The following is a 25,291-nucleotide window of genomic DNA, read 5'->3' as shown; positions in this document are numbered from 1 at the left end:
TTATCAGTAGGCAATCTTTTCTGTCAACAGAGATCGAGATGAAACATTTCTTCAATTAAGAGAATTCTGCAAGGATGCAGTACATATCCATCTGCAAATACTTGAAAACCTTTAGAGGTTAATACTAAATCAGTTCAATGAAACACCTTTGGTCAGTTAACACATGTTCTCCTCTCCTCCCACTTTTCCTGGAAGGTCACATTTCAAGCATCAAAACTGGAACAATTTTAGGGTGTTGCCAGATACCCTGACATGAGTGGACAAGGAAATCTTTGCATTTTTCTGCCTTGCTGAGGTTTGCAAATATAGTAAGTTTTCCTTTAAGGCTCAAAACAAAAAATGATAGGGTTCACATTAAAGCAAATTCAATTAAAATTTCCCTTCAAAGCAGCATTATTTCCTCTCCATGTTCCACCCATGTCAGAAGTATTTAGCAGAATTATTATGAAGCCTTAAAACTTTGTCTTGAATCTAAATGATTTAAAGGATTTTTCCCCTTTCATTTTGAAGAAATCAATATTAATCAAAGAAAAAAGGGACTTGATAAAAACGGAGGGATTTCCCATTTCAGGTGAAGGAGGGAAGAAGTGCTGCATTTCCTGATAGAGTACTGTGCTTTTCATAAATTATAGTGCATGCACTTTGTATAAATGAATGTATTTAAGCTTTCCTTAGAACAGAAATTGCTTTAATGCTATAGCGAGGCAAGTGATTTTCTTTTCTTTTTTAAAAGGGTAGTTTATAAGTTAATGGCTTTTTGAAGCCCATGTAAAAATTGCCTTCCACAAGACAGAGAACTTCACAATGTTTGCGGTGCATATTTTGCCACATTTCACAAGAGGTCTTATTGTTTAAATTCTTATATCCTTATGTCATATGTGAACAAATGACTTTATTGTTCATTTGAACATGTCTTTATAGGATCTCTGGTGGTAGAGCTAGTGTTGTTGTTTGCATTTTTCCCCTCATCAAGCCAGAACAAAAGTCTCTTTTTCTGAAGCACTGGGAACTCAGGGACTATGGCAGTGTGGCAGCAATTGTCAGTTGGAAACACCATAATGATAATGTAAGTGAAGTGCTCACATTAAGGGGTTGACTTCTGACAAGCCAAGGTCTATAGAAAAGTTTCTGCTACAGCAGACATTATGGTAATGCAATACAGAAGTACTTAACAGAACAATTAAAAATCATCCAGTACACCATTACTGCAATAGGACTCAATTCCTTTAAAGACATGCTTTCCTTGGAAGAGACTCCATTCAGAGTATTAGGGAAAAAGTATCAGTAGCCTTTGGGGAGAACATAATCAGGTGGGGGGTGGATGTGATGGCGGATCATTAATGGGAGATTCAGTAGGACGCAAAGCTCAGGTTCATTATATTTCTCAGAACTAAGAATAGCTTCTGAATGAGTACTCACAATTCTCCACAGACCTATTTCTCCTAAGGAGCTCCCCCTTTCTCCCTTTCCAATTTTAATGTAAGAAAAAGAATAGAATACAGACAGACATGGGTAGGTAAGCAGGAACAAAGGAACCTCTACAGAATAGAAGAGAATCTATGCTAGTTCCATTTTAGATGCTGTTAAATCCCTTCAGCCAGGATTCAATTTAGAACAGTTCGAAAGATATAGTTTGATAGCATGCTACATCAAAAGGGCAGGAAAAAGAAAGAAGTCACATGTGTAATGTTGTGGCAAACAACAAAATGTGATTTCCAGTGGATGTCATGGATGAAAAGAACATATAAGATATAAGGCACATACTACCATAAAAGTAAACAGAATACAAAAGGGAGAGATTTTAGTGAGTTTATTTAGGAAGAGACTCCCATTTCCCACACAGCTCAGAGTCCCTGACTTTTGTAGGACTTTAGTGAATAAAACAAATCTATAAGCACAGCCTTTCTATGCTGAGGATGATACAGAACACAAATACATTTTACACTATGCCTTTTACATTTAGATATTATTTTAGAATCAGCAACTAAAAGCATTTTTAAGGTGCATAAAATAGAAGTATCTTATTGTTAACCAAAGTTTCTCCTGTCCACATTCAAACCTGGTTTTCAAAGTATGTTGGCTTTACTACTTTATGATTGGATGAATAAAATAAGACTGTAACTATGGCCACAAAATAAATTACGATACCCTGATCCCAAAAGAGTATTATTTTGGAAAGAATAAAAGTAAAATCCAAGATATTATTATCGTCACTGTGATCTACTTGTGACCCTGTTTCAGAAAGGCTGCTAAAAACCTGCCATTTGGAAGCCTTGTGGAGACATTTTTCAGAATCCTATGTATTCTCTCTGTTAACTGATAATCAGAGATACTTCTCAGGTTTATTTCACGAAGGACAAAGTATGACACATACTTAAGAAACAATGGATATTGTTTCAGAATCTCTATCCATTCAGGAGAAGACACTTGCTTTCTAGTTAAGAAGTGACTGTGACTAATTCCAGAGCACCTGCTATTGGCTTTTTCAAGAGCATATGAAGTCAAACTGGAAAATGGTGATAAGCACATGCAATGATCTAGATGATGGTAGGAGATGATCCAGAGATGGTAAGAAACAGATAAACCCAAAAAGGGTGGCCTCGCTTTGCTGCAGAGGAATAAAAGAAAATAGAAGAAGTGAAAAAAATGGTTTTTCACAAGTCCCACTCTAGGAATCACCTTTGTTCTTAACTGAGTTTTTTCACAAAATGAAACGTTATGCACCACTACAATCTGTTTCCCTTAGGTATGGAAGGTGATGAGGGGAAACCAGTGATCAGTGAGATTTAAAGACATGTAAAGGAAGTGTGGAAAAGAAGTGCATTGTGTTACTGAGAGAATGAGGATGATATATTCACACAATGCATGTGAGATTCTCACAAAAATAAGGGTAAGCTTTACCAAACACCTAGTATCACCTGGCTGTGAATAAAAGAAAAAGAATCACATTGACCAGTTCATACAAATCAACTAACACTTATTCTCTTATGGTCCATAGTAACCCATACCCCAAGCAGACATGATGTTCTTTCACATGTATACATTTGTAACTTTCTGTAAACAAATTAGTGAAGGAGAATACAAATAGGCAGGTATAATGGAAACCAGTGAATTCCATCCCTGAAGCTAGTTGCACTGTAATATCTTCTGCATGGTGCCAACAGTCCCCGCTTCCCTCTGCTGTTCCAACACAATGCCTTCAGGTCTGTCTAAGTAATGTAATTTACTAGAGTGCACTTCCCTCGGTACCCTGTGCAGTACTTGGTGACAGTATCATTTATACTCCATCATGTTGTGGCCTGACACTGATCCATCGGCCTTCCTCCTCATTGACGGGAGAGCGTGCAATTTCACCTTCCTCTGTGCCCTTCTCTGGTGTGCATGCACACATTCACTCAACTCAGCTCTAATTACAAACCTTGGTTAAAATATTCTCATTAGATTTATATTTCTCACCCCAAATGTCAATCTTATTGAAAAATTCCTGTTTTCCAGAGGATTCATCCATTAGCAATAAACTTTAAAGCATTCTGTGACTGAGTACATTAAACCAGCAATGCGGACATGTACTTAAAATACATCATTAGAGAAAATCTCCATTGCAAATACTTTACACTATTCAACCAAAGGAATAATGAACCCCGCCTGGCCAGTACCCTCAAACTGCACATGAAAGACAAGTTAAAACTGGCAGTTTTACAGAAAGAAGCACACGGTGTATCCACAGGATGCATTTCAGAATCTGTCATTCCTTATGAAGGTGTGGGAGGGAATCACAGCCAGAGTCTAATTTATCACCTTCTCTCACCTATGATTTTTACAGAAGCTTTAGTCTGTGGCAAAGGGCAAGAAGGATGGCAAAGATAATGGGGAATATATGTGTGTGTGGAGGGAACAGAAGCTGTATCTGCAATGCCACGAACTTTGAAAGTCACCTAGAATGATTTGCTCGCCCTAAAAAGCATTCTTCTATTTTGTTAACAGAGAAAAGTGGAGAAAGCAGCATTGTCTGGAGACACTGGAGGAAGCAGGGAATCATTTTAATACAAGACAGATTTCCCTGGCAGAGTTGACCTGAGAAATGTCTTTATTCCAGACTGACGGTTCCTAACACAAAAACTGAAAATCTGATGAGGACACTAATACATAAGTTATAAATCACAAGTTGTATCTGGGACAGAGATGGTAGGACAGACTAAGAAAAGGAAACTTTGAAGAGGATTAAAAAAAAAAAAACCCCAGCAAAATGAAACAGTTGAGAAAATTAAGCCACCACTGTTTTATATGTGTCCCATATTCTAATTCCTTAGCAGATAGGTCTAATTCATCAATTCTTGCCAGGTCTCAGATGAGGCAAAGTTAACGTACGGTCATAACTTCTCTTTAACTTTGATAAATGAAGAAACAACATTCTAGGAAAGTCTTAGAGGAGGCTGAAGGGAGACTATGAGTTGAACTCTTCGCATCTAATCCTGAAGGCTAACAAAAAAGTTATGTCCACAATTATGACTCTGTATTGTGAAATATACAATATACTTTATAATACAAAACTTTGGTGGGTGGAAAAGGACTCTAGAAAGACAGATATACATTGTATTAAACAGAAAATAATTTGCAAAGAATAATAAATAAAAACAAAAGCAACAGCAATTGTTTTCTGCCTGTCTGCATCTGGTCAATCTGTAAGATTGATCAGTAACCAGAATTATAACAGATGCAATATTTTCTGTGGGGAATTACACCACCATGGAAGCTAATTGCTCCTGAAGATTTGCCCATTTCCACCTGAAATATTTAAAGCCTTACTTGATTACAACATTAGCACTCTCTTTCATAATGTACACCAGCAGGTACTACAATTAACATGCACAGATGTTAGAACTGAAAATCCATGGTTAAACAAAAAACATAGGGAGAAGGTAAAAATTACTGAATATGCTCAACACAGCACTAATCTTAGAAGGAAAGAGAGGCTTACATTGTGCTAACTTAAGGGTAAAATAAAAAAAATCCCCCAGATGGCATTAGTTACCTAAGAAGAACCAAACCACCCTGTAAATGCCTGTATTATTCTGAAACATTGAACCAGAGGTGGATCTTTTGTCCATTTAATTACAAAATTTTATTCCCAGAATAGAGGAGAACTCCCAAATACTCTAAAATTCTCCAACACATCTTATGATGCAACTGCACAAATGACAATAACCCCCACATCACCTTGTGGAGTGCTAGCTTTATGCTTTATGTATGTTATCTCACTGAATCCTCACGACCACCCTCTCATTCAGGTAGGCAGTACTATTTCTGTTCCCATTTTCCAATAAAGACACCCAGGCCTAGGAGAGGTTAACAGATCAAGGTCAACAAGTAGCTATGCTAAGATTTAATCCAGAGTCTTTTTTTCTCCCTAAGCTCTCAACTCATGGTAACCACTGTCACACTGTCTGCCACAGTTGGAGATGCCACAGAGGAACGTGATTTGCAGTCTTCATTTTTCAGGGTCTTCTGGAATGACTGCCCTCTTGACTCATCCATTTCATAAAGTGCATTAAACTGAAAGGCTCAGAGCACTTGCAGACATTCTCATTCTTTGGAAATGCCACAGCCACTCAGTCAGTGGAATGGGACAGCACCATTGCTGGGATCGCTAAGGTACAAATTTCCCTGTGAATGCTGGCGCCGCCTCTCTTTGGTGCTTCATCTAGCCACAAACGGACAAATTATCACTTACTGTGGTTGCAGCCGACTCAGCAGCCAGATGTGCAGGGGAGTTTTTACTTGGTTAACTGTCCCTCCAACATCTCTGTCTACAGAAGGTACTACAGGGTAGGGGTGCGCTCATCCTCATCCCTTCTCCCTCCCCGGCCCAAACACACAAAAAGTTTTCCAGTCTCTAGGGCAATACCATTAAGGTATCCTTGCCTTGCTGTGCTATCAGTTTACAAGAATGAACTTTCTAACAAGCAGCCGAGAAGATGGATGTTGTAAAACCGCATTTCAAATAAGGCAATGCCTTTTTAAAAAGATTCAAGGGTTTCGTGCTTCTTTCTTCCTTCCATCAACACAATTTGTTTATGTATGAGGTGGATCTTTCTTCCCTCAGAAGGGAAAAGTGCTGATAAACTATCGTGTGTAGACAAACAACACAAAAACTTGGTTGTCTTTTGCTATTTAAACAGAGACAAATTATTTCCCAATATACCACTTACCAGACAGATGCAAAGATGTGGGCAAACCAGTCATCAGAATTAACAGAGTGATTTTGCTTGCACTACATATTCTGATTTGTATGACTCTTATTTTTAGCCAGGCACAAAGGGCAATAAATGGAAAATCTTATTCTAACCGCTACTTTTTCTGGGCCACCCACACTGCCCCACCTACCACACAACTTCACAAATGTAAAAAAAAACCCAGCCCAGGGTTCGTCCTAACACAAGGAATGCAAAGTGGCTAAAATGTGTGACATTTTTTCCAGTTAGTGTTTGTACTTTCATTTTTTTTTTTCTGTCTCAGGACTTTCAGGGAAAACAGTGTTGACTTACCAATGGGCATTTTCAAAGTCTCTAAGTTGGTATGTCATTCAGTGTACAGACAGCGTGATCCACAAGGCACAGGCACCACCCTGTTGTGAACCACATCTCAGCCAATCTCCCGCAAAGAAATGTACCCAAAAACTTTCCTGCAAGTTCAGAAAGATGATCCACATCTTCCACATTTTGTTTTGAAACAATGATGGTATTTTAAAAGTTCTTCAAATTAACAAAAGTGGTATCAGAAACATAAACATTTCTAAAACAGAGCAGGCTGTGAGGAGTGATTTTGACAAACTTAAATCAATGGCACTTGTCTTGTATCTGCTTTTAGACTGCAATGGAACCACGCTTACTAAGGCACAGTATCCCCTTGCTTCCCCATTCCTTCTGCACATTTTTTCTTTCTATATGCCTTAACCACACTTCCCACCTGATAGACTGAGGCTTATCAAGCATTAATTCACACATTGATATCACTGCGGATTGAAGCATCTGATATTTAGAAATAACCATCTTGATGACAAATAATAAAAATAAAATTGATGAAGAGGATGTTTGCTAGGGGCAGAGAGAAGACAGAGATGAGAGTCTATTTTTGATTGCCATCTTTTCAGACATTTAATAAAAAAGTTATTACAGTCTCAGGATACCAATTAAAATGCTTGTTCCTCTGAGCCCTCTGCAAACCACATCAGCAAACATATGCAGGGAGCAATTACTATTTAAAAGTCTAGTTCAACAAAATCATCAAATCATTAGGAAACAAAAGGAGTCAACTCCAGGAAAGGCATCTTTACCTGTGTGCCTGCTCATTATCCAGAAACTAGAGGAAATGTTCTGTCATCGTCTGATAGTTAGCACACACCCTGCAGAGCTAACACCGTCTTCAGTTGATGCGCAGTACTCGAGCAGCTCTGATGAGATGTCTCAGAAAATCTTTTTTGGGTGATAGTCCACTATCGTCAGAACTTCTGACTTGTGTTGTAAAAACACAGGCAATTAAGTATTACACAAAGTGGGTCATACGCCACTGAGACAACCACACCGCCCCCAAATCAGACTCCAAATGACTGTGCTGTGACAAGGTAGGAGGGGTCTGAACACAGCGAAAGCAAAACTTTTATGTGGTGAGGAGCATTTTAGTTTTCACTGGTTTAGGTTAGAGAAAGTTAATCTCAATGTCAACTACAAAGCCAACTAACTTTTAGCGTGTTCTTGAATATATATGACAAATACTCAATGTTTATGTAATGGGAAATTCAGATCCAATGTCATAAACAGTGTGAGGGACAGTCTCAGGCTTAAATGACATGACCATCACTAAACAAGTGAGCACTGTGACTCAGTGAAGGAGGGCGGCCAAATTGAAACTAAAGATAACCAAATTCTCATTATCCACATTAGCATCTCCTTCTCCAAGGGAGGATCAAAGTACTGTATACCACTTCCCTACACCTGTACCCAACCAGGGCATTCAACACAATTGTGGCTGCTACCCAAGCACCCTTCAACTGCTGTAGGAAGAAGGTCAAATGTAGTTACCTGAATTGAGCACATTCATTCATCTGTCACTGAAGAGCCACAGAAATATCAGTTCAATACACACTGAGTCCCTATTAGATGCAAGGACACAGAGGATATGAAGGGATGCTCTCAAAGTCACTGCTTTCAAGGAACTTAAGAGTCCTGTAAAGGGGATGATCAGACCTAGATATAACCAATGTCAAAGACAGGCTTTTTCTTTATAAACAAAATCTCTTCTAGCAGCTGCTTAATAAATACTTCCTATTCCACTGACATAAGGTTTGTGGATGACAATTCTATAACATTTCTCAGATGAGTCCTTTAACAATTCCTTAAATTTTACCTTGGTTTTCTTTCAGCGCTCAAAGCCTTTCCTAACCTTGACCAAGTGTTAGGATTCGTCCTAATCCAAAGGCCTAGTACTCTCCAAATTCAAAGCACAGGGATGCCAGCACACCTCAAGGAGCTATAAAATCACACCATAGAAATCTAAATAGATGCATCTTTGAAGGGGGATAAAGAATGCATAGTTAAAGGAAAACTCTGTTCACCGCACAAGAAGGCATATAATATTTGAATGAAATTTTGTGACCAAAATTATAAAATCAGAATTTGATTGGAGTCCACAGTGTTTGGATTGTGATTGGGGAATGGGAGGATCTAGCTAACTCAACCTTTCCCATTTCTGGCAAACTGCCTTATAGTACAGTGATTACTAATTTTTAAATCATCAGAACAATCAGTTGACCTAATACCAAAACCACTTTGTACATAACTCCAGAGGCCCACTAAGATCTTACAGGGCCACTCAGTATCATTTTGATTGACAGAAGGTAGAAATGAAAACACTGGCTGATAGGAATTTCCACCTGATAAAGATACTGGTGAGTCCACACAGGTGTCTGTCCTTATAAGAGCTGATTAATATAATTAGAAGGGAGAAAAATAAGCAACAAGTAGATCACTGTCCTATAAGATGATATTTAAAGTCATCATTCCTAAGTGCCACCAGCCTGTAGGATGTAATCAGTCCAGAGTACTGCTTGTAAATTTGGAATTAGTTAATCAGTTGAAAAAAGTCTGGAAAAATACACAAAAGTATGAGTTAACAGGCAGGTTATATTGGGCAGCCAGATTATAGGTAATTTATCTCTACTTTTATTCAATTTTCTGTTATTTTATAAATTATGCAGAATAAATGTATCACTTTGATATAAGGAAAGCTAACAAAGCTACTTCTGTTTAGATAAAAGGAAGCAATTACTTTCTGATTCTGGTTCTGTCTAGAAATTAAGAACATTTCATCAATAAATTTCTGACACTTCCTGTCAAGAAATCAAGAAACCAGCATACTAATCTGAATGACAAATAAGGCAAGAACACAGGAAAAATCTACTAGAAACAACAGATTATAGCTTCTAGTTAAGCACTGCAAGGACTCTATCTAAAAATCTTGCTATCCTGTAAAGCTTGGTAAATACTGTTCTGGGGCAGAAGAGCAGAAGTGCTTTTCCTCCTCACGACACACTGTCTGTGCACCTTTCAGCTGCCACAAGGCTGCAGGCGCCGCACTTTTACAAGATCTATCTAATGGGACATCCTTGGAAAAACATACTGCAATACCTTGGGTTAAATCAGAGCTCAGAGATAGGCGTCATTTCACTAGTGACAGGTGCATCCAAAAAAGAGCACACAAACCATTTCTTAAAATTCAACAGATTGGAAACTATTAAACTGATAAACCATTTATGCTACAAGTGATGTCACTGAGTAGGTAGCTTTATAATAAAACATAGATTAGTCTATTTGGAGACTCATGACTCACAGGGAATTACCATTTGGAATTTTTGATTTATATATTAATGTATATAACCATGCTGGCAACATCACTCCTCTCTGTACCATTAGTAGAGAAAGAAAATTAATTTCAATGATCTCTTGAGTGAACATAATCTGATTCTGAAATGGAATGCTACAAATAATCTTATCATAGGTTCTTTTTAAAAAAAAAGAAACAGAATTGGCTTCAAAAGTATGCCGTTGGTTCCCAATGACTATAGGAGCTAAAGACACAGGTTCATAAATCATATATTAGTTTTAAAACAAGTAATATCAAAACTTTCAGACTGCTTAACATAAAACAGAACATTTAACATTTAACCTCTGTCACTGGAAAGGTGGTAAAAGCCAAAACTTGCAGTTTCTCAAGAAGAATAAAAATGAATGGAATATTGTTCTAGTTTTAGTCAACATTTTTAGATTATTATTAAAGCATGGAAATAGGTACACCAAAACCTCAGTTGATTAGACTTTTTGAGGACAAGATTGTTTTTATTATTTTGATTTTTCTGGTAACTTGACAATTAGAAAATGCTTTTTGTTGAAGGTTTTCCAAAGCAGTTTCTTTTCCTCTTTGTAAAACATCTAACTATTCTCAATGATTCAGCAGGTCAGTGTCATCAGCTACAAGTATCCTCCAGGGTTTACACCCCACCTTGACTCAAAACCAGAGCTATCTTGTTTTCTTCATCACTGAAAAAGGGAAGTGTGGTGTGTGCGGTAGGGTGGGGTGTGTGGGAGGGATAGGGAGGGGGTGGGGAAGTACAAAAAAGGTTAGCTAATTTAGGGTTCTGGCTAGTTGGGACCCAGGTATAAAAGCCACCAGTAAACACCAAATTAATGTCTGGAACCAGACACATCTGATTCCTGGGAATGATGACACAAGGAGACAAGGAGATCCTGCTGGGTCTGTCTTTGGTCTTCTTTATCTTATGTCATTTTGTCTAGGTGGCTGCTGGTTTGATGGTCTTCTCTGGGGAAAATCTGTTTCAGTGTGTCTATCAAAAATTATGGTCCGTGAACTCATGGGGTGGAATTTATTTTGATTAGATTCCATATCCATGCCCTTTCAACTCAAGCTTAGGGTGGATGTCAAAAATGAATAAGCTCTTACTTTCCTCTCTCTTAGACTTGCTGACCTGAATTTTCTTTTCTACAAAAACCTTTAATTCCAGTATTTTTTTTTTTTTTGGTATCTCAGCAGCTCCCCATGGCAACTGACTCAGAAACCTCTTTTCCTTTGCCCTGTTTTCCAATACCTAAGTGAAAAGCATGATGATTTTCTTTCTAAGCCAGTTTGGAAAGTCTGGCATGAGAATGAGTGGACTAATTTATATATATTTTACTTTAACAAATTCATTTTACCTCTTTTCAGTTACACCTTTTCTTTAAGCCAAATTATACATGATGGTTCTGCTATAGAGCCTCTGTAATAGACAATATATACATACTGGTATCTTAAGGAGAAAGTAGGATAATTTAGGACAACAGTTTCTGAGCTTTTTGAAACCATGGATCCTTATATACAGCTCTATAAGAACTCTAATTGCTGGTCAGCCCTAGGGTAAGGGCATAAAGGTAGTAAAGAAGACCTAATAAAGTATGGCTACTGGGCCTTATAAAACTGTTGATTGTTCTTCAAGGCCAAATTTCTAGAAATGTAGAATAAAAGGCAAAAGCCAAAAACAGTAGGGCACAATGGACTAACCTAGTGAACTCCATCCTGTGTGTTCTTCATAGGCCTATGGGTCACTCACTAACCTGCCTGTGACTTATGGGTACAATAATGCCCATAAGGACAGAGATTTGGTGATAGGGCGATAAATCCTGCTTCACTTGGAGAATGTAAAACAGGCATCATAATAATCATAGGCCTTACAGCGGGAGAACAACCCTCTGTGGATTTCCTCTCAAAGCTTTCATTTTCTACTGTGCTTGAATCTATGGCAAGTCTGCATTCCCTGGTTCCTGTCTACATGTCCACCTTCGCTGATTAAGACCCTTCAGGAGCCACAGTCAGGCACACAGCTCCTGGACTCTCCCCATATCAGTGCTCTGTGCGTAGACTGGTTTACGAACGCCCATCTGGAGGAACTGGAGCAGCCCCACTGCTGGAGTGTGGGTAGCCCATGCTTTCCTCCTCCCCAGTGAAACAGGTCTTCTACATGTGTAAATGGCGTTTTGGTAGAGATCACAGTTGTTTAAGGCAAATTCCCTTGATGGCTTCTGACAATTGTGCCCTTACTCTGATAGGAAACTCCTTCCTGGGACTGAAGCACTCTTCAGTGGATGCCTTACCTTTGTTGTCTTCTAAAGGCTGCCCAAAGGGTAACAGGGATGACGGAGGTGTGAGGGACATAGTGATCTGTTCTTCCTGCACCCTCACAAACTGCAACATCCCTATCAGGCACTAGCTAGTGATTCTGCACAGCATTCTTAGAAGGAAGTTTCAAAAAATTATAGTAAAATATATACAACATAAAATTTACCATTGTACCCATTTTTAAGTGTGCATTTCAGTGGCATCAAATACAGTAACATTGCTGTGCAACCATCATCATCATTCATCTCCAGAACTCTCCAATCTTTCCAAACTGATACTTAATATCAACTGAACAACAACTTTCAATTTTTCCATTCTCCTATTTCCTGGCAACTACCATTCTACCTTCTGACTCTGTAAATCTGACAGTTGGGTACCGCATATAAAAGGATATTTAATATTTGCCTTTTTGTGTTTGGCTTATTTCACTTAGCATCTTCAGGGTTCCTCCACATGGTAGCATGTGTCAGAATTTCATCTTTTTAAAGGTTGAATAATATTTCATTGTATGTATTAATACATACCACATTTTGTTTATCCATTCATCTGTTGATGGACACCTGGGTTGCTTCCACTTCTGGCTACTGTGAAATATGCTGCTATGAACATGGGTATACATACATCCATCTGCTCAAATCCCTGCTTTCACTTCTTTTGGTATATACCCAGATGTGGAATTTGCTGGATCACTTGATAATCCTGTTTAATTTTTTTTTTTTTTGAGGAATTGCCATACTGTTGGTATTTAATTTTTTTAATTAATAAACTTTATTTTAAAGAGCAGTTTTAGGTTCACAGTAACACTGAGCAGAAAGTACACAAGTTTCCCACATACCTCCTGTCCCCCCTGCCCCACAGATTCAGTTTTATAGATACCCTACTCATTCAGTGACTGAATGCTCTGTCCAAAGATATGGGGAGTGATCCAGGCAGGTCCTGCAAGATCCAGCAGGAGCCTGAAGCCCTGATTCACCTAAGGAGTACCAACAACTTCTTTCCTTCCTGACCTGTAGAAAGGAAACTGACTGACAGCAAAGGCTATCCCATAGGAACCCTGGATATGTAAATGCTGAGATCCACAGAGTGGCAGAGCAGGAGAGGGCACTAAGGGGCATTTGATCCAATCTTCTCCTTTCACTTTATAATGAAGATGCCTCATAAACTGCTCACCTTCCTTCCAGGAATGTTGTGCAGAATAATTAGTGCTTGCTGGGAACAGTATATTTTTGAGGCTGGAGTAATAACAATTACATCGCTCACAACTCTGTTAGCCCTAATCCCAGCCCCATTATCCTTTGGGCTGCCCCTAGAAGGCACCCCTGGGTTAATTCCATTATAGAGCTTTTAATACTTACTGCTTTTTGTCTTATTTTTCTGATATTGTGGGTTTTATTTTAAACACTTTAACATAGACCTACTGTGCACTTAAGTCCATCTCCAGGATTTTTGACTCTATTAATGTTGAAGAAATACATTTGTTCTTTCATTACATATTTGCTTGGCAATTGCTTTATTAACAGTGATTATTCTCAATTCCAGAGAGTTATAAAAAGAGAACTGTAAATCCTAAGTGCTACTTTGAATGATAACATTTACCATATCCAAGTAAAATGATATAAATCACAGTGCTTATCCACAGATTTAAAATGCCCAGAAATTTCTCAAATGTTTCCTGGACAGTATCACTCATACTATTTTTACACTCACCTTGACTCCATGAAACAAAAGGAAAAATGCTGTTTAAAATTCCTACAATCAAAGCTCAGAAATATACAATGCATATATCTTTCACAGGCACACAGGTACGTTGGTATGTAGGCTGACATGTGTCCAAGTGTGCATTTGTTTACTCAAACTCTTCTACTTTTTTCGATTAACATGGAATAAATTGTTCTTGTTCTTAGCAGTTAGGCAATGGGCCTGTTTGAAAGCTAAAACCACGACATAATGATTTGCAAAGTTTGTCAGTCTTGAGAACTTAAAATCTCACAAAACCTGGACTTGCTGGCTTAGGTTATTCATTGGAGGTATGCTTCCCTTCCCACGTATATTTTGCTTTTTTATTTTTAACTTCAGTGGGTACACAGTAAGTAGGTGTATATATTTGTGGGGTACACGAGATGCTTCGATAGAGGCAAGAAATATGAAATGAGCACATTATGGAGAATGAGGTATCCATCCCTTCAAGCATGTACCCTTTGAGTTACAAACAATCTCATTACACTCTTTCTTTTAAAATGTAAAATTATTATTTATAGTTATTGACTATAGTCACTCCATTGTATTATCAAATAGTAGGTCATATTCACTCTTTCTGTTTTTTTTTTTTTTTTGTAACTATTAACCATCCCACCTCCATGCCCTGCCTCCAACCCCCACTACCCTTCCTGGCCTATGGTAACTATCCTTCTACTCTTTATGTCCAGGAGTTCAACTGTTTTGATTTTTAGATCCTACCAGTAAGTGAGAACATGTGATGTTTGTCTTTCTGCCCCACAAGTTTTGTAAATCAAGTCACATTTAAGTGTGTGAGGGGAGGGATAATGCTATGATGACTCACTCTGAAAGGGAACAACATAGTTCCCAACCCAGGGGAAAAAAGATTTTCTCTTCTTAGTGTATCTAAAAGCATGATCAGCACACCTGCAAAAGTGCTGTAGCTGTTGTTTTAGCCTAATAATAGCACTATCAGTCACACTTATTGAAAACCAGGGACAAAGAATGACTGGTACTAGCAGCCCTGGAGTAAAGCTGGCATGGAATAATGGCACCTACTGGGCTGGACTTCCAAATGTGAAGGTGCTAAGTGAACCTTAAAACTCTTTTCTGAGACACAAGTCAATGTATTAAGCAAAGCATTAAATTCCTTAATTTAGTGATATTTATTACTCAAGTATATGCAGTTTTCTACCATTTCATCCTTTCAGGCATATGAGTTAAAGCAGTGATTCTCAAACTGGGGTCCAGCTGCATCAGCATCACTTGGAAACTTGTTAGAAAAGCAAATTCCTAGCCTGCACCAGATCTACTGAATCAGAAATCTGGGCATGAGGCCCAGCAAGCTGTACTTTAACAAGCCCTCCAGGTGATTCCGATTCAAGCTGAAATTTAAGAGCCACTGAGTTAAGGAACCACCAATATACAGATTCCAACCTTTGCTCCTTTGCTCAATGGTAACTCTACAGCTCCTTTGTTAAAAGAAAAGTAATTCATGTGTGCTTGGGCTATTTGTTACTATCACTTAAGAAAATATTTATCATTATTTAGTTAAGGAAAATAAACCTTAGTCAAAACTTACATGTAATTTTTCCAGGTCCTGTGCTGGCTTCGAGTCTTAGGATGCAGGGAACTGGGCGAAGGGAGAGATGAGAAGGCTCCGGTAATCCATTCAGACATGAACCCCAAAGCTCTGTGGGGCAACCTTGTGACAGGTCAGTGAGTGTCCACCTAATTGGGCAGAAAAAGTTGTCCATTAGCAGACTAAAGTGTGCATGTGAATGTTTCCTTCCTCTTCCCTCCTGCTATCTTGCCATACCCCCTTCTGCTTGTTATGACCTCACATAACTGTCTGTGCCTCTGGCTGTGGGCCTCTTGACCAATCCTCATGAACAGAATATGACACCATAGCCCACGGTATGAACACCTGGGCTCTGCCTGGTGGAAGCCCTATTCCTTGAGGTATTTTCTTTAGGTGAGCAGCCCTCACTAGGGGCTCTCCTGAATCCAAATACAGCCTGGGAGACAGGTCCATATCCAGTGATGTCACTTTCTCTATTTCATCTCATGTTTTCTGTCAGCAAACGAGAACACCTTGGTTTAAAAGACACATGTGGCCATTGTAAATAGAAGAGATTCAGGAAGCAAATGATTAATTTAGGGATTCTGACTGAAATGAAATGATTCTCTGATGCCTCAAATGTGTCTAGTTTTAAAATTGTGTTTAGTTTTAAAATTAGTATTTATTTTTCCAGGTAACTTCATACATGCTTACTGTAGAACATTTGAAACATATGGAAAAAATAAAGGAAAAAAATAAAGATTAATGGTAACCTTGACACCAATAAATCACTAATGATGTTTTGTCGTATGGGTCTGAAACTCCTTCACTGAAACTCTTGGGGTCAGATATGTTTCAGAATTCAGAATTTTTTGGATTTTGGAGAGTATTATGATACAGCTACCATTTATTACATTATTATCTTGTGATGGTATGGAGCAGCACCCCATAATATTAAATATTAAATATTTCTGCACAAAAATAGATGCTTATTCTTATTAAGTGGGGGTAAAACAGAGCTTCACATTCGTTCAGGCCAAGTTTTCCTACCAAAGAAGTTACTAAAAACAAAACCCCCTTTGATTTCTGAAAACTTTTGGATTTAGAATTGGAGATAAGGGATTATGGACCAATATTCTTTTCAGATACATGCACATACTCAGAGTATTGTTTCTACTTTTTCATTCAATTCCGAAATAAAATTTGAGTTATATACACGAGCATTTCCTCAAGTTATTAAAATTATTCAAAACGTTGTTTTCTAATGTTCATGTGTATTATACGCCATAAAAATACACTTTATGTATTTAACTATTTCCATCATTTTTGGAATTGCAGATTTTTTCTTTGTTATTGTAAATAACACTTTAAGGGACGTATCTGAATATCATATTGCCTAAATTTCTGAACATTTTCTTATGCAGTTTCCTAGGAAAGGAATTATTGCATGAAAGGGCATAAACTTTGAGGGCCTTGACTTTCTAGAAAGGTTGCACTAATTTATATTCTTTCCAGCAGCATGAATGCCTCATTAATTTAATTACCAACCTTATCATAGACAGAAAAAATACACTTGGTCCTCACGCAACTTAACAACATTCTAATCAATGATGATCAAATGTAAGAGATTTTATTTTTGTTTTCCTTACACAGAAGATAGTGAACCGCGTGCTGTTTTTCACATAACAAGAGACATATGGAGTTAATGTAAGTTTACCATCAAATGACCCTTATTAGGCCAGACTGAGTTAGATGTGGACAGTGGGGGAGCTGCGGCTGTCCATGGGGTCTTCACATGGAAAAGCATGTGAGAGAGTTCAGAAATAATTCACATATCGTCATCAGAAGAAAAACCACTGATTGCTTGTGGGCTGATAATTCAGCTTCTAGAGTAAGTAGTGAGGACTTGTATTTCCCTTCCTTCTGGTATTTTTCTATTTCTTGGACATTCTGCTGTTCCTCAGCATGGCATCAGAAAGCACAGAAAGATGCGAAGACAAAATCCAATCAGACTAGCTAATAATAATGAATAACCCTCATGCATGCTTACAGTGTGTCCACTCCAATGCCAGGTCCTTGTGTATAGTATTATCTCATTTAAAACCAAGTGCACTGGTATCAAAACTGGTGGCTGGCAAGTTTGAAAGTATGTGCTCATTCATTGGTCCTCCTTATTCCCCAATAAGTTTGTAGGAATGAGCTTCAGAATTTCAAAGATCTATCTAAGCCTAGGGTCTCATTACTATGCTGACTCCAAGTCTAGCTATAAATCGCAAGCTTGATCTTTCCACTCTTTTGTCAGCACCATCTATAACATCTAAACGAAGCAAAGAAAATCCGAGAAAATTCTAGACAATAATAGTAAAGCCTTTGAATGTCCTATACTGAGACCTTTGAATGTCCTATATTGAGATGGGGAAGGCTACAGCTCTTTGAGTATAATAGAGAGGTATGAGATAAGAGTGTTATGGAACACAAAACAGGTTAGACATGGAGAAAGACATGAAGACATAGATAAAATAAACACTTGAAAAAAGAAACATACAAACACATTCTTCCCAAATGTGGCTATGAATTAGGAATGCTAAAGCAGGTCTTACAGTCCCAGGTTCCTTTAGATTTATAGCGTTTTCTAATCTTTCTCTTTCCCCTTTATGTATATTTAATCTTACAGGATAATTGGTATCGAGAATGCCACAATTTTCATATGCTAATAAAAGCAAATTGAAGTGATCTTTGTTATATTCAATGAAATAACCTCACTGTTTCACTTATGTATAAACTCAATGTCTGCATCCACTAATACTGTAAGATGGTTATGGTTTGAGAAACGGGGTGCAAAAAATTTCAATTTTATTTTGGGAGTGAATTAAATTGATCTTTCCTAACAATCTTATCTAAAAATAAGGATTGTTCCTGTCAAAATGATCAAAAGACCAAAGAGAAGTGGACCATTTCCTTCCCTGTGGCTTTACTTCATAATTTAAGCATCATTTTCCTGATAATTTGGTGTCAAAGTGGGTAGAATATCTTATAAATGATTTTTCTTTGCCACGTTCAGGTACATGAGTAAGTTTTTAAGCATGCCAGAACTACAGAGTGTCAAAAATAAAATAATAATAGAACAAATAACTCCTCAAAGAGTACCCTTTGTTTCTTCCAAAGGGCCTAATTACTTCAGGGGAAATACAAAAAACAAACCACCATTAATAACACAAACGATTACCAGACTCTCCTTGGATACTCAAACTATACAACTATCATGTAAAGCTAATTACAAATTTGGGTTCTCTCATTTTAAAAATATACTTTGAAGCAACCCACTTCTGTTTCAATGCTGAACCAAAGTCTGTGCAACTGGCACACTGTCAAAGTAAATATATATATATACACATACACACACACACATTCACACACATATCATTTGCACTTGAACAAAGTTATTACTTTCAATGTCACTAAATCCTGAACTGCAATACACCACAAGCTAAAAGCAAGTAATACCACATGGTGTATTATCTTACATTTACAAAAGAGTTTATAGTTTTCCAAGCCCCAGTGACATAGACTTCCCCACTCACAGTAGCTTTGTCATGCTGGGCACCCCACTCACTGCCTCGGAGCCTACTACCTCTCACAAGTTCTTGTGGGGATCACATGAGAATGTATACACAGTGCTTTTTTTTTGCAGATTATAAGACATACATAAAATATTAGGTGTCTTTTTTTTTTTTTTTAAAGAAACAACTTTGTGAGACATAAAGATATTAATCGACATTTCATTGTCTGGGAAAAGAATACAAGAAGATATAACCAAAAAAGCACCGAGTTAGAAGATCTGAGTTTTATTTCTAAATTGGCTACAAACTAGTTGCCTGACTCTGAGACTTGATTTCTTCAGTAAAATGAAGGGGATGGATGAAATGACTTTAAGGTTTTCTTAAAGCCAATGGATCTGTGATGTAGGACGTGGCCATAGTAGTGATGGGAGTGCCTTAGGAAGTAATCCCTCCTGGAGGCCAAGGAACCATGAAGCCAAAGGTAGCATCCATCAATCTGAGGCCTGCAGTGCTGGTGCAGAGTCCTTGAGCATCCAACAACTCCCAGAGATGAGACAGACATTAACTCATTTTGCTGGACTGTGGGGAGGTTGGTAAATCCTAAAGGAATGGCCAAGGTGTCCTGGGCACTGGAAGGAAGTACCAGAGAAGCTTAAACCAGCAGGTCTTTATTAACTGGTACAGATACTTTACAACTTTAACAACTGGTATAGCCAAATAAGTGTATAGCGGCTGTCAGTCTTGCTAACAGTTTTACTGTTGTTTGTCAATCTCAAAGAGACAGCCACCACTGAGGGCCAACCACCTTGCTTGGTTAAGTTCCTACAGCATGGGGGGAGATGTGTAAGAAGGCTATTTTTGGTATTATGAGTGCACATCAGGGTCGCATGGGAATTTTACTTTAAAATGACACTAACTTAGGCCTCTACTAATGCTGTTCTACTAGCATTATCTAACACAGCTTTCTGTGATGATGGAAATATTAAATATCTCTGCCGTCCAACATGGCAGCTACTTGCCACATGAGGATACTGAGCATTTGAAATGTACCTAGTGAGAATGAGGAATTGAATTTTAAACTTTAGTCAATTTAAATAAATTTAAATTTAAATAGCCACATATCATTAGTGGTTATGTGACTGGACAGTACAGCCTTAGGTGGCTTCACATACTAGTTTTCTTGGACCTATTTCAGACCCCAGAAACCCTCAGGATAATATCCAATATAGTCCTTCAACAGGCATTCACTGCCCTTCTCCTAGGTGCTGGGCAATGTTTAGGTGTCTCAAAACAATGGTGAATAAGAGTAGCATGGATACTTCTTGACTTGTGGCATTTTGCGGCTAGACTGATTTCCGAAGACCTCACAAAATCTTGAAGTGGCTCACCAGACTGCTCTTAGGAAAAGGTGGGTGAGGAGATATGGTAATGCTACACTAAGCATGAAAGCACTGCTTTTTCATTTCTTCATATTTACTGTTAGAGAAGTTGGGGGAAAGTTTAAAAAAGAGGTATCTGAATGGTTACTATTAATCCTTTTACAAGTAACATATCCCAGATATGGGAAATTATCTGTAAGTAATTACCTCTTGCATAATCTTAAACTTACTTAAAAAGTCAGAGGAACCTGCATTCTTAAGCTAAGAAAAGTAAATGGTATTTAATTACAGTTACAGCCATACAAAAAGTACAAGTGGGTCTCCAGCTGCAAACAGTGGGCAAGGGAATATTTATACCAATTAGTTGTGAAATGATCAGGTTTTGTAGAAGGTACTTCTTGTATAAGTAAGGCTGATTGCATTCTTTATTCCAACTCGACTCTTAGGTAAGACTTTCTTAGTGGCTTTAATAGGATTTGATGAGCAAAGCCCCATTTGCCTTTCCCCAGGAAACTACAGGTGAAAGTATTTTTATTCACATTACAAACCTAATAAGAAACACAAAAGTGGTCTAATGATCTGATTTCCAATATTGCTCCCAATGTCCTACTGTTGTCAATTCTCTCCAATCCTAATCACCTCTTCCTACCTTATTGGGATCTGGAGTGATACAAAAGACACAAAACATGGTACTCGGAACTGGTTTACACTCTCATTTGAATCTGAATCCGGGTTTGCCTAAACTACAAGGATAGGACACAGCATGTTAGGATACAGAGGTTTTAAGCTAATTCTCCCCATTGTATTAATATTATCACCTAAGGTGAAAAATCTACCAAATAAAACAACCTGATATTGCTCAGCATCCCAATGGGAATGACACTAGTCAGCCAATCTTTCGAGCTTCACAATGCCACTTCTGGTTCCCCTGGCCAAAGTCAGACTATTGATTTTTAGGGCTAATAAGTGATTCTTCCACAACTACACACACACATACACACACACAAACACACACACACAATTACTTTTGCCTCTGGATTGAGTAGAAAATTTACTACAATGTCAGAAAGCAAAATGAGACTTCCAAACTTAGTTCCAAAAACACCAATTGCATTTAGAGACCATTATCTTCTTTTTAAAAAGGTCAAATCTTAAATGTTCAGCTGGTTCTAGGCTGTATAAAAATATTGCTGAAAATCTAATGACAGCTTTGGTAACAAACATGTTGAGAGTGGCCCTGACATCCTTATTTATATTCAGAAACACTAAATGGAGTAGTCACACACCATTTTATGGCTGAAGGGGTTAAAAAAGAAAGGGGTCAATTGATGTTAATTTTTTTGGAAATTCAGAGATGAAGTTTTTATTTTTATTTTTTAAAAACTCTTATCTTTCAAACAATTTAAATGGACAGTTGCATAAGGCAGAACCCCTTTGACCCAAAGATCTCGTGGGCTTTTGTGTTTTGTTTACTGGCACGGAAAGGTGATAAAAGAAAATGTGCTTTTTTTGCTGCAACAGAGAAAGAAGGGGAGAGGGAGAGGCAGTTATTTCAGACAGGATGGAGAAAATTAATTGAGATTAAACAGCTCTGAAAGTTTCCACTTCAACATTTCAGGTTCTGGGACCACATTATTCTAGTTGAAGAACCACAGCTAGAAAATGTACTTATTTGACATTCAAGGTGTTTAAGGTCCCAAATACAGCAAAAAGGTAATCAGATTTTCTATTTAAAAAGGATGGTGCAAGCAGAACTACTTGCCATGAACAAGCCAGAAGAGAGAAAAAGTGAGAAAGAAATGTGTTGAAAATACATAATTTGAAATAATTCTTGGATTTATGCAGATTTTATATATGCAAATTGGTATACTAGCCTGTATGAATACATCGTCACCACCATCATCCCTACCACCACCACCATCATCATCATCTCCTCCACCACCACCACCACCACCACCACCAGCACTACCACCACCATCATCATTTGTATTTACTGAAAAGATCTATTTGCTAGGAACTGTGCCAGAAATTTTTACAGGTATTAGCCTATCTGGTACATGAGAGAACCCTGGCTCAGAGAGGCAAAGCGCTCAAAAGTCACACTGCTAGAGACGGGACAACATGCAATCTGAATCCAAGCCAGCCTGTCAAGGCTACCTCCTTTCCTGTACAATACTGCCTTCCTCTACAAAGTGGGGGGACTACATCCTTCTGAGAAGGAAACATGACCACTTTCCCATGTGCTACCAGTAAAACATGAAAGTAAAGTGACAAGACTGCAGGTCCCACAGCAATTTAACTATTTGTAGAAAGAGTTGATTAGCTTTCAGTGCTAAAATGGTTAAAGTTCATAAAGCGTAATTTCTCAATGGTTATACTTCAGTGTCATTTCTATCCCTTGATTATGCAAAGCCCTTGCCTGGCCTTGCCATTTGCTTATCTCTCTGCCTAGAATTCCCTCCGCCAACCCTTATCCATGCTGGTAACTACTCCTTTACCATGTCTAGTTCAAATACGTCACTTCTGCAGGGACACTGTCCTTAACATGCTCTGTTCTCTCCCAAACAGCTACGCATCACCTTGCTTGTTTCCATCAAGGGATAATCAAAATCCACATGTTTATTTACTGTATAATTACATGTCCTCTCTCTAGGTTCACGTAAGATCCACAGTGGCAGGGGACTCGCTTCTCTTGCTCACTACTGATACCTGATACTTGGGAAAGTGCCTGGCACAAACTTGATGAATGAATGGATACACTAATACATGAATGAAGACCAAGTGTTTGCAGAATGCAGTGACAGGTACACATAGAGGGACCAGTGGAGACACACTGCCTTGGGGATCTGCCTACCTTCATCGGCCATCAAGTCCTAGGGCAGAGTTCATCTGCTCCCAACTCAAACCCTGCCTGGAGACTGAGCATACATCTGTCCTTGGCCCTCCTCTCCTGCTGCACCTCCTGACATAGCCTCCTCTTCCCCAACAGACACTCTTCCTCACACGATGAACTCAGCTTTTCTCCCTGGATCTAATCTCTATGTAGATTCTCACCATCATCCACCTTGCATAAAAATCTATCATGCTTACTCCTCCTGTGGTCACATACCCTTCAGAGAAATCTGGGTCCATGGCCCTGGGTTCTACCATACCCATAACCATGTGGCACTGCCAGGGCCAACTCCAGGCTTGCTGCATCCCTAACCCAGCCTGATATCCAGAGTACCAGGCTCTTTCCCAGCCTTCTGTCCTGAGCCACCTCACTTCTTTCTCCCGTCTGCCCTCTCTTCCCATGTCCAAGCTCACGGATGACTCTTGGCAGGCTGGGGAAGAGAAAGAATGTGGAGCAGAGGAGAGAGAGTGAGTCAGAGGCAGCAGAAGCTGCTATGTGTCCACATGGGAAGCCCGTGGTGTACATCTGTCCATGTGAATTTTCATAGTGTTCTGTAGATTTTTTTTTAAAATAGTGACTTTGAACTATGGGTTAGGAGAGCTGAAAGGGACCCTGGAGATCACTGAGTTCCACTGTTTCACTGTACTGTTGAAAAACCAATGTGTGGGTAATGAACGGAGGAAGAAAAAGGCAGCATTTATCGAGGGCTTAACATTTATTTGCTCCGGATACAGGGTGCCGGGTCCCATAGTCAGTGAGTGGCAGAGTGGGGACCATGAAGTGCTTAAATGAGTACTTCTATCCCATACACACTTTGCCCTATGACTTACATATTCATATATCTTGTGGGAAAGGGCTTGGCATTTACCACATAAACATACTTGGAATTCTTGCCTCAAAGGGTAAGTGGGTTTTCCTTCTGTATTAGCTGATATACTTTTTAAAAAATTGTGGTAAAATATCCAAAACATAAAATTTATCATTTTAATCATTTTTAAGTGTACAGTTCAGTGGCATAAAGTACATTTGTTTTGTTGTACTTCCTTCACTACTATCCATCCAATACATTTTTAAAGTGAGTATTTTCTAAAACTGTAAATCCAAAATAAGAGTGAAAGCAGCAAAAAAGAAGTAGAAAGAAAAAGACAGGTAGAAAATAAACGTTTGGGCATGCATTCCAGCTGACGATACCTTTCATATAAATTAGGTTCTCTGTGACATATTCATTATTTTCCTAGTCATGAAATGGGAACTGTGAGATGCCAGCCACCAGGTGAAAAGGTAGCTTTTGTTGTTTCTCTAGATTCTATACTAGTTGTATCTGCTTATGAAAATGTTATACAACCCAGTACATCACAGCCTTCCACGCCTCCTCCATAAAAGGACAAGTAAAATAGTATTTCTTGGAAAGACAGGCATTTACCAATGCACTGCATCTAGATGGAGCTGTCTCCGTCATTCTAGTCTGTTTCTAAACAGGATTTTAAAGTCTTGGCATAGAGCACAGACAATGTCCCTTAGCTATTTAACATTTAGTTCAGCTCCACAATATATTTAGCAAGATTTCTTTCCTTCCCCACGCTTCCCTTCTTGGTTTAATGACCTCAAATGTACCAACATCCTGTCTTACCTAATCCCCTAGCAAGTCCTATCAAATGCCAGGACAGAATCAGACAGCACTGCAGGTGGTGAGATCATTCACTAAGAATTCATTTTTATTCCAAAAATTAGGAGTGTCAGACCATTTAACACAATCTACCACACAGCCAGAAAATTAGCCTAGCGCTTTAAGAGAAACACTTAAATAACTTTTAAATATCTTCTTCCTGACACAGATCCTTTAAAAACCTGAAGACTCTCCTCCTAGAACAAGATGCATAGACACAAAACATTTCCACGACAGCGAGAGTTCAAGGACTCTTTGGAGTCGACGTAGGTCCCCTATGAATCCATACACCAC

The 25,291-nt window shown here is 38.5% G+C and overlaps 1 protein-coding gene across 2 annotated transcripts in view; it reads right to left on the bottom strand.

The window, feature by feature from the left end:
- Positions 1-25,291, bottom strand: part of BACH2 (BTB domain and CNC homolog 2) — a 357,645-nt gene that overhangs the window by 144,856 nt on the left and 187,498 nt on the right. The window contains exon 3 of one of the 2 annotated variants that reach the window (XM_032274410.1): positions 7,334-15,669. The gene's annotated coding sequence lies outside the window, so the exon portion shown is untranslated. The remainder of the gene's footprint in view (positions 1-7,333; positions 15,670-25,291) is intronic. The other variant, XM_032274409.1, reaches the window with a different exon arrangement.

The sequence above is a fragment of the Sapajus apella genome, unplaced genomic scaffold, assembly GCF_009761245.1.
Source record: "Sapajus apella isolate SASKATOON/1434 unplaced genomic scaffold, GSC_monkey_1.0 scaffold6, whole genome shotgun sequence".
Classification (NCBI taxonomy): domain Eukaryota; kingdom Metazoa; phylum Chordata; class Mammalia; order Primates; family Cebidae; genus Sapajus; species Sapajus apella.
This window is presented reverse-complemented; position numbering and strand designations above follow the sequence as displayed.